Source organism: Mobula hypostoma, chromosome 2, assembly GCF_963921235.1.
Source record: "Mobula hypostoma chromosome 2, sMobHyp1.1, whole genome shotgun sequence".
Classification (NCBI taxonomy): domain Eukaryota; kingdom Metazoa; phylum Chordata; class Chondrichthyes; order Myliobatiformes; family Myliobatidae; genus Mobula; species Mobula hypostoma.
Window position 1 is genome coordinate 99913999 of NC_086098.1, and position 9262 is coordinate 99923260.

The window sequence follows — 9262 nt, forward strand, 5'->3', positions numbered from 1 at the left end:
GTGGCTTATGAGTCCAATCTTGGCTTTGAAAGTTCTTCGGCATTCAGGACAGGTAGTTCCAGATGGCAGATCAGGCTTTGGTTGTTGCTGCCTAAGCCCGATCTGCCATCTGGAATTCCCTGTCCTGAATTTGGAAGACCATCATTCCAAATAAACTGATTCCTAAGCTCCGGAACCTGGGCCTTAGCACTCAGATCTGCAGCTGGATCTTCAACTTCCTCACAGACAGGACCCAGGCTGTAAAAATAGAGGACAAGCTCTCCTCTACAATCAATCTGAGCACCAGTGCCCCACAAGGCTGTGTACTCAGCCCCCTGCTGTACTCACTGTACACGAATGTTTGTGTAGCCAAGTTTCCATTGAACTCAATACATAAGTTTGCTGATGACACCACAATTGCGGGCCGTATCTCGAGTAATGATGAGTTTGAGTACAGAAAGGGAATTAAGAACCTGGTGGCATGGTGCGAAGACAATAACCTATCCCTCAACGTCAGCAAGATGAAGGAATTGGTTGTTGATTTCAGAAGAAGTATCGGACTGCATGACCTCATTTACATTGTTGGTGCGCAAGTGGAACAGGTCAAAAGCTTTAAGTTCCTCGGGGTCAATATCACAAATGACCTGACTTGGTCCAACCAAGCAGAGTCCACTGCCAAGAAGGCCCACCAGTGCCTTCGTTTCCTGAGAAAGCTGAAGAAATTTGGCCTATCCACTAAAACACTCACTAATTTTTATAGATGCACTGTAGAAAGCATTCTTCTAGGGTGCATCACAACCTGGTATGGAAATTGTCCTGTCCAAGACCAGAAGAATCTGCAGAAGATTGTGAACACAGCCCAGCACATCACACAAACCAATCTTCCATCCTTGGACTCACTTTATACTGCACGCTGTCGGAGCAATGCTGCCAGGATAATCAAGGAAACGACCCACCCAGCCAACACACTTTTCATCCTTCTTCCCTCTGGGAGAAGGCTCAGGAGCTTGAAGACTCCTATGGCCAGATTTGGGAGCAGCTTCTTTCCAACTGTGATAAGACTGCTGAACGGATCCTGACCCAGATCTGGGCCATACCCTCCAAATATCCGGACCTACCTCTTGGTTTTATTGCACTATCTTACTTTCCCTTTTCTATTTTCTATTTATGATTTAAAATTTAAATTTTTACTATTTACTATCGATTTGTACTCCAGGGAGCACAAAGTGCGGAATCAAATATTGCTGTGATTGTACGCTCTAGTATCAATTGTTTAGTGACAATAAAGTAAAGTAAAGTAGTTCTGTGAGATTCTTGGGCCGTCTTGCATGCACTGCTCTTTTGAGGTCTATCCACAGATTCTCGATGATGTTTAGGTCAGGGGACTGTGAGGGCCATGGCAAAACCTTCAGCTTGCGCCTCTTGAGGTAGTCCATTGTGGATTTTGAGGTGTGTTTAGGTTCATTATCCTGTTGTAGAAGCCATCCTCTTTTCACCTTTGGCTTTTTTACAGACGGCGTGGTATTTGCTTCCAGAATTTGCTGGTATTTAATTGAATTTATTCTTCCCTCTACTAGTAAATGTTCCCCGTGCCACTGGTTGCAACAAAAGCCCAAAGTATGAACGTTTCACCCCTGTGCTTAACAGTTGGAGAGGGGTTCTTTTCATGAAATTCTTCACCCTTTTTTCTCCAAACATACCTTCGCTCATTGCGGTCAAAAAGTTCAATTCCAAAGGTTCAAGGGAATATCTAAACAAGCCTGATGCATTTTGGAAAGAAGTCCTGTGTACTGATGAAGTTAAAATAGAACTTCTTGTTGAATACATTTGAATGTTTAGATTGCTGATTTGTTCACTATGACGCCACATTTCCTCAAAGGCAATTAGATCATACCTATTAATTGACCTTGTTCCAAAGGCTTCAAACATTCAGATATGGCATTTTAATTTTAATCATTTCATTGTTCTGTTTCAAATTTTGATCTTTATTTTCAAACTCTGTCTTTTAGCAAACTTTTCTAGCTTTCCCTTCCAGCTTAGTTTCCTTCCTGATTCCCTGTGAGTTACTCATTCCCCCATTCCTTGTCAGATAGTTTAAACCATCCTCAATAGTATCACTGGAAGGTTATTGGTTTCACCCTTGATGAGGTGTATCACATCCAATTTGTATAGGTCCCAACACATGTGCTAGAAACAGTCTCAATGCCTCAGAAATCTGAAGTTCTTCTTCCTTTACAATGTTTCCAGACACACATCATTGTCCTTTTTCTAAACGTATTATCAATTGATGGCAAGATTTTAATAATTGAAGGTTACATTTTATTCTCCTTAATGGGTCCTTATACACTCCCTAGAAAGTCTCATTCCATTTTACTAATCCCTGACCATAAAACATTGGATTTATCCAATGAAAAAGATTGTTACTTGCTCTAAGGTTAGGTGTTAATTTGACAATAAAAAAGTTACTTCCATACTGTTGAGGAAAACTGCAAGCAAAAATGTATTGCACTATTTGTCCATGAAATAAATATCTGTGTGTGCAAGGTAACACATTGACCTAAATAACATATTTAGCATTTGGATAACAGAAGTTCCTTATGATAAGATGGAACTGTGTTGTTTTCTTTTGAGTTCAGTGCAATAAAGCTAGTCACAAAATGGAGCACGTTTTGTTTAAATGGAGGACCGGAGACTGCAAATTAATGATAAAGGAGAAATGCTTGCAGTTATAAAGCTCATTTCAAATTATCTCAAGGAACACTGCAGCGAGTAAAATATAGTTGAAGTGTACATGCTATCATAGCAAAAGAAACACTCCAGCCAATTTATAAACATAAGCTTTCATAGACATTTTTGTGAGATTAATCAGATAATCTGCTTATAGAAATAATGACTACGGGAAAACATTGGCTAGGACACTATTCTCCTTTAAAATAATGTCATGAGAAATAATGTTATTGTCGTGCCAGTTGATAGGGTTGTTAAGAACGTGTATAGTGTGTTGACTTTTATTAGTTGGAGGACTATTATCAAGAGCCATGAGATAATATTGCACCTCCATAAAAGCCTGGTTGAACCACAGATGGAGTATTGTGTTCAGTTCTAGTCACCTCATTACAGCAGGGATCTATCAGGATGCTTCCTGGCTTGGAGACCATGGCTTATGAAGATAGGTTGATCAAGCTAGGGCTTTCCCCGTCAGAATGAAGGAAGATGAGTGGTGATGACAGAGGTGTACAAGATGATAAGAGGCATAAATCAATAGAACAGCCAGAGAAGATTTCCCTGAATGAAGAAGTCTAATACGAAGGGAAACAATTTTAAGATGATTGGAGGAATGTATGGCGGGGATTTAAAAAGCAATTTTTTTTTACACAGAATGGGTGCATGAAGCACGCTGTCAGGTGTAGTGGTAGAGACAAAAACATGGGGGCATTTAAGAGATCTTAGATAGGTACTTAGATGATAGATAAAAGGAGGGTAATGTGAGAGGGAAGTAGATTGATCTCGGAGTGGGTTAAAAGATCTGTGCACAGACGTCATGGGCCGAAGGACCTGTACTGTGTTGTTAAGTCTATGTTTTCACACCCTCTCTATAGAAATGGGGCTTTGGTTTTATTTCTTGCTGGATGTCAGCACCTTTCTTGAAGCCACACTCCTCAGTGTTGCACACTAACGACTCTGGGCCGAGCAACTGACTAGTAATCTTACAATTCAGATATGAAAATGCAATTATATATATGTATTCATTTAGATTTAAGTTTGTGTTTGGGGTATTCTTCAGTAAAATAGTAGTTGAACTAAACTGATTGTGCTGAAGTCCTGACCAGGAACTTGAATAAATAACAAAACACTGTAAACGCTTATTCTGTGGGAAGCACCTTAATTTAAACTGAGAGTTTACAATAACTTTAACGTGGCAGCGGACATTGTGATACATTCCTCTTCCTCGCTTCCCTTCACCTGAACCCTTCATAACTGACAATACTCTTTCTCTCTCTCTCTCTCTTTTTCCATATGACCATGTATTAAATTTTAAATTAATGTTTATACAGTATTAAGTTTCCTCCCATTCAATTATCACTTTTTGCAGTTGATAGATTCATGGTGGAGTATATAAGAAAAATATAGGAGCTATGTAGGTGAGTCTTGAACCAAACCCTAAGCTGTTCTAGTTTTCTTTGCCTGCAATATGCTCTGTTAACTAATACTAAATGAATCAACTATTGTGAAAGAAGGGGAATAATACATCGCATGATTCAGAACATGGTTAAAAGGCTACCTCTCTGAGTTCAATGTGCAGTTGCAATTTTAATGTTAAACAGTGCGAGCAATGGCTTTTCAGTTTTGGATTTGGAAACTAATCTCTGTATTTCTCCTGATACTTTATCCATTTATTTCTAATTAAACCTCATCCATCACAAGAAGCAATAATGGAAGTTCTCCTAATCATTGTCCTTTATAGCAAAGAAGAACAGAAGGTCCTCTGGAATATTATGCAAAACACAATCCATGATCTAACTGGTTGCTTCAGAACTATGTAATTTGCAGAACAGTGCTGCACTTTTCTTGAGATATAAAAAAATATATAACAGCTTTTATCAGTTCCTGGTACAAAAAGTCCACAACTATCAATTGTAAGAAAATGAATGAGGAGCTCAACTTCAATGCTATTGGCAGAGACTTGTCCTCTCACACTTTTAAAAAACAATTTAGTTCGATATTCCAAAATGCCTGGTATAAAAGAGTTCCATATTTCCACTACCATTTTGTCTGCCTGATTTCAATTGTAACAATGTAGTTCACCACCTACCTGTATCATCACTAACTATCTTGCTTACATTATAGTATATTAAACCTTATGAAATATATAATTAAAAACATTTTATCACATCCGTTATTCAATTACTACTGTTTTTTTCTTTAAATTACCTATCTATGATGATTTAAAGTCAATTATTTAATTTTCCTTACTACACGCATTGCTATTTCACTAAATCAGCTTTTTGCCTGAAATGATAGCACCTCTGAAGTTGAAAATGGTTAGGATAGGGTTTCTGAGCAATTACATATATCTCCTGATGCAACATCTAACTAAATCCAAAAGTGTGTCAAATATCTCTGAAAATCAACTAAACTGCAAATGCTTCAAATCTAAATTCTTTGACATGTTTCTTATTCCATATATTGCCTGACCAGCTGAGTGTCTTCAGCATTTTCTGTTCTTATTTAAGTCATCTCCCCTAGTTCCTTTCAGGGATTTTCACAGTGACATGTAGAAGATGCAGAAGTTAAATCTTTTATGTTACTCTACTCCATAACATCGTATGCACATAAAATATAGGAGCAGAGTTAGGCCATTCAGTCCAAAGAGTCTGCTTTGCTATTCAATCATGGATGACTGTCCTTTCAACTTCATTCCCTCACCTTCTCCCCATACCTCACAACCCCCTTAAAAATCAAGAACCTACCAATCTCTGCTTTAAATATTGTACATCTAATGATGTCCTCCGTAGCCCTTTGTGGCAACAAATCCCATAGGCTCAACATCCTCTGCCTGAAAGTATTCCTTCTCATCTCAGTTTTAAAGAGAACTCCTTTATTCTGAGGCGTTGCCCTCTGATTCTGAACTTTACTAATAATTTAGATATTCTTCCCATGTCCACTCTATCCAGGCATTGTGGTATCGAGTAGGTTTCAAGAAAAGCTCTCTTCGTCCTCCTAAACTCCATTGAGTATAGGCTCAGAGATATCAGATGTTCCTCATATGTTAAGCTTTTCATAACTACTATCATTCTTGTAAACATCTTCTGGATTTTCTCCAGGGCCAGCACATGCTTCCTGAGATACCGAGCCCGAAATCGCACACAATATTCCAAATGCGAACGTCATGAAATTCTTGGAAATAATTTAATTCTTTTATATGAAGTCTGGCTTATCACTGTTAGTACTTTTTTTTCATTGCTTTTTAGAGTACCTGTGTCCTTCAAATCAGAGTAAATCCCATCAGAGTGCTTGCACTTTACTCATTTTTGAGTTCTACCCATATAAACTCAGTGGATCAATTATGATATTGTCCCTGATTGACAGTGCAATTCCTCTTAAATTTTTTAGCTTTTGGTTTACCTTATTAATCTTTTTTTAATAAATAAATACCTTGAAAAATATAGAATATAGTACCATGGAAAATAAAATGAGAACAGCAAGCGCTGAAACACTTAGTAGGTTTTGTTTTGAATTATATATTTATTCTCAGACATTAGTGTAACAGTTAATGTCTATTATTGACCTTTAAATGCTTCTGAATGAAAGAAACATAGGAATAAACCATGCTGGTGAGTCTGAAGCAAAACAGCCTCAACTAGGTTAAGATGGCAGATTTTCTTCCCTGAAGTACATTAGTGAACAAGATGTGCTATTCCCACAATCAAATAATTTTGTGATCATAACTGATAGTATCCGCATTTCTGTCATCTTTTAATTAACCAAATTTAAGTTCCACATCTTTTGAGAGGAACTCCATGTCTCCAAAAAATGAACCACGCCCTTGTGTATTATTCATGTAGCATCCTATTGCTACCTGTGATGTCAATTAATTGATAGGGAAGAATTTGTCAATGCTTCTCCACATTGGGTCATATGTTCTGTCCCAGCACTAACAGAGTGTGTCAGGAACCACTCTAGGAGGCAACTACTGATCTAGGGAATTAGGAAGATTATGGAGCTGAGCTTACGGACAGATTAGCCATGAACTTATTGAATGGCGGGGCAGGCTCAATGGGCCGGATGGCCTACTCTTGCTCCTATTTCTTATGTTCTTATATTTTATTCTCCTTCTGTCACTGAATTTGATTTAAAGGCACTAAGAAAAGTCATTAGGCTGCTACATATTGGGTCTGCTTTCATGGCGTATTCAACTAGATTTTCTACCATTAGTGTACAATGGCATATAGAGTTAAATGCAGATAAATCTGAGGTGATGCATTCTGGGAGTTCTTAAGATAGGACATGCGGCGTAAATGCTTGGACGTAAACCACGTCTAGTCTGACCTGGATCAAAGGGATCTTGGTGTACAAGTCCATAGATCCCTGAAGGTAGCAGCAGATAAGCAAAGTATACAAGATGTTTGCCTCCATTAACTAGGTCACAGAGCATAAGGAGAGAAAGAGATCTTGATACAACTTTATAAAGTATTACTTATGGCACAGTTGGAATATTAGTGCATTTCTGATGGGTACGCTATAGGAATGGTATGATTTCACAGCTGACAGTGCAGAAAAGATTTATAGAAACAAACACAGCACAGCAATTGTCCTTTGTCTACGCTAGCCTCTTTATGCTCACCTAATCTGCCTGTCTTAAGCCTTTATCCCATTTCACCTTTCCTAACTAAGTACCCATCCAAAATTCAGTTGAATGTCATAACTATATCTCCCTTTATTATCTTCTCTGATGGCTTGTTCCTGATATTTAGCACTGTGTGTGAAACCTAGCCCTCAGATCTCCGTTTAATATTTCCCCCCTCAACTTAAACCAGTGCCCTCTAGATCTCGATCAACCAAGATGCTGCCTCAAGTGAAATACTTCCAATATGAAGTGAGAAAAGATATGTTGGCTACATAACAGACTGCAGATGCTGGAAACTGGAATAACCAGTCATTATGCTGAGTCTTGACCCAAAATGTCAGGTAGACTCTGTTGAACTTCCTTGGAAAAAGAAGGTTGAGGTGAGAGCTTATAGAGATATACAAAATTATGAGAGTCGTTGATACAGTAAATAGTAAGAAACCTCCCTATGGAAGAGATATCTAAGATCAGAGATTATAGGTATAAAGTGAAGACTAAGAGGTATAGAGGGGATCTGAAGATGTGTTTTCTTTCCATCCAGAATTTGATTGCAATCTGGAAAAACCTGAGCAGCTATTTTAAGGCTCATACTCTCACACCATTGAACAAGCATTTGGATGAGCACTTGAATCACCATGGTAGGGAAGGATATGGATCATGTACTGGTAGGTTGGAATAGTAGGGATAGATACTTGATGATCAGCATGGTGTGGTTAGCTAAGTAGTTTGTTTCTAGGCTGCATGTCTACATAACCCTATGAATCTATGACATATTGCAGAAATGTTCAGAAGATTTTGCATGGTTTCAAGGTCAGGAACTGGAATGTTTCTGCACTCAGGATGCAACTCGAGTTCATCCACTGCAAAAAAAAATACAATGTAAAAAAAGCTGTCATATTTCTTGACTTGTCAAATTGCATGAGAGAAGACAGTGACAACTTTTATTGCTCGTACAAATGCTGGGGAACTCAGCAGGTCAGGTAGCATCTACAGAAAAGAGTAAACAGTCAGCATTTCAGGCCAAGATCCTTCTTCATGACAGAAGCAGTCCTGAAGAAGGGTCTCACCCCAAAACGTTGACTGTTTACTCTTTTCCATAGATGCTGCCTGACCTGCTGAGTTCTTCCAGTGTTTTGTGTGTGTTGCTTTGAATATCCAGCATCTGCAGACTTTCATGTTTTCGGTTAACTATTGTTACTATCAATGACACAAGGCCATATCCAACTAATCATGGAACTTCAAGATGTTCTAGAAGAAGCAGAAAGATAAAAACAGAATGGCTCAAAGCTGGTTCCCTAGACAATCAGCTGCTGAGTTAAGCCAATCTAAAGCCAATGACTACAACCAAATGCACTCAAAAACCTCAATAACATTCATTTAGATTCATTCACGATGATCTAAAGAAAATAGATATCCCTAAGTTCTGAAGTAATGGGGCTGCATTATTCTGCAGGTGGGATTTTGGGGTAAAGAAGCAATGAACATGCACAAAGGTCATTAAGATCCCAAAATAATTAAGGAATCTAGAGGGATGCAGTCATGCATATCAAAGAAACTGGAAAATGAGAGGGGAGAACATGTGTTGCATTCTGTAAGTAGCTCAGAGAAATAAAAAAACTTATGACAGGTATACTGATATGGAGGGTGTAGTACAGACTTTACATTATAGGAAGAGCAGGGATTAAATTATGATTGCATAAACAATTACTGAAATTTCTAGAACTTGGAAACAGGAGGTTAAGAAAACCTCATTGTGTAGAGAATAAGGAAGTATTTCTGCTGTGCTAACCGAATTGCTAGACCTGTTAAGCGTTTCTGACATTTTCTAATTTATTTCAGATTTCCAAGATCTGCAGATTCTATTTATTTCTAAGAAACTCTTTCTACTGACTGGGGGAAATAGGATAAGGGGGCAAAATATAGCCAGGTCTCTCA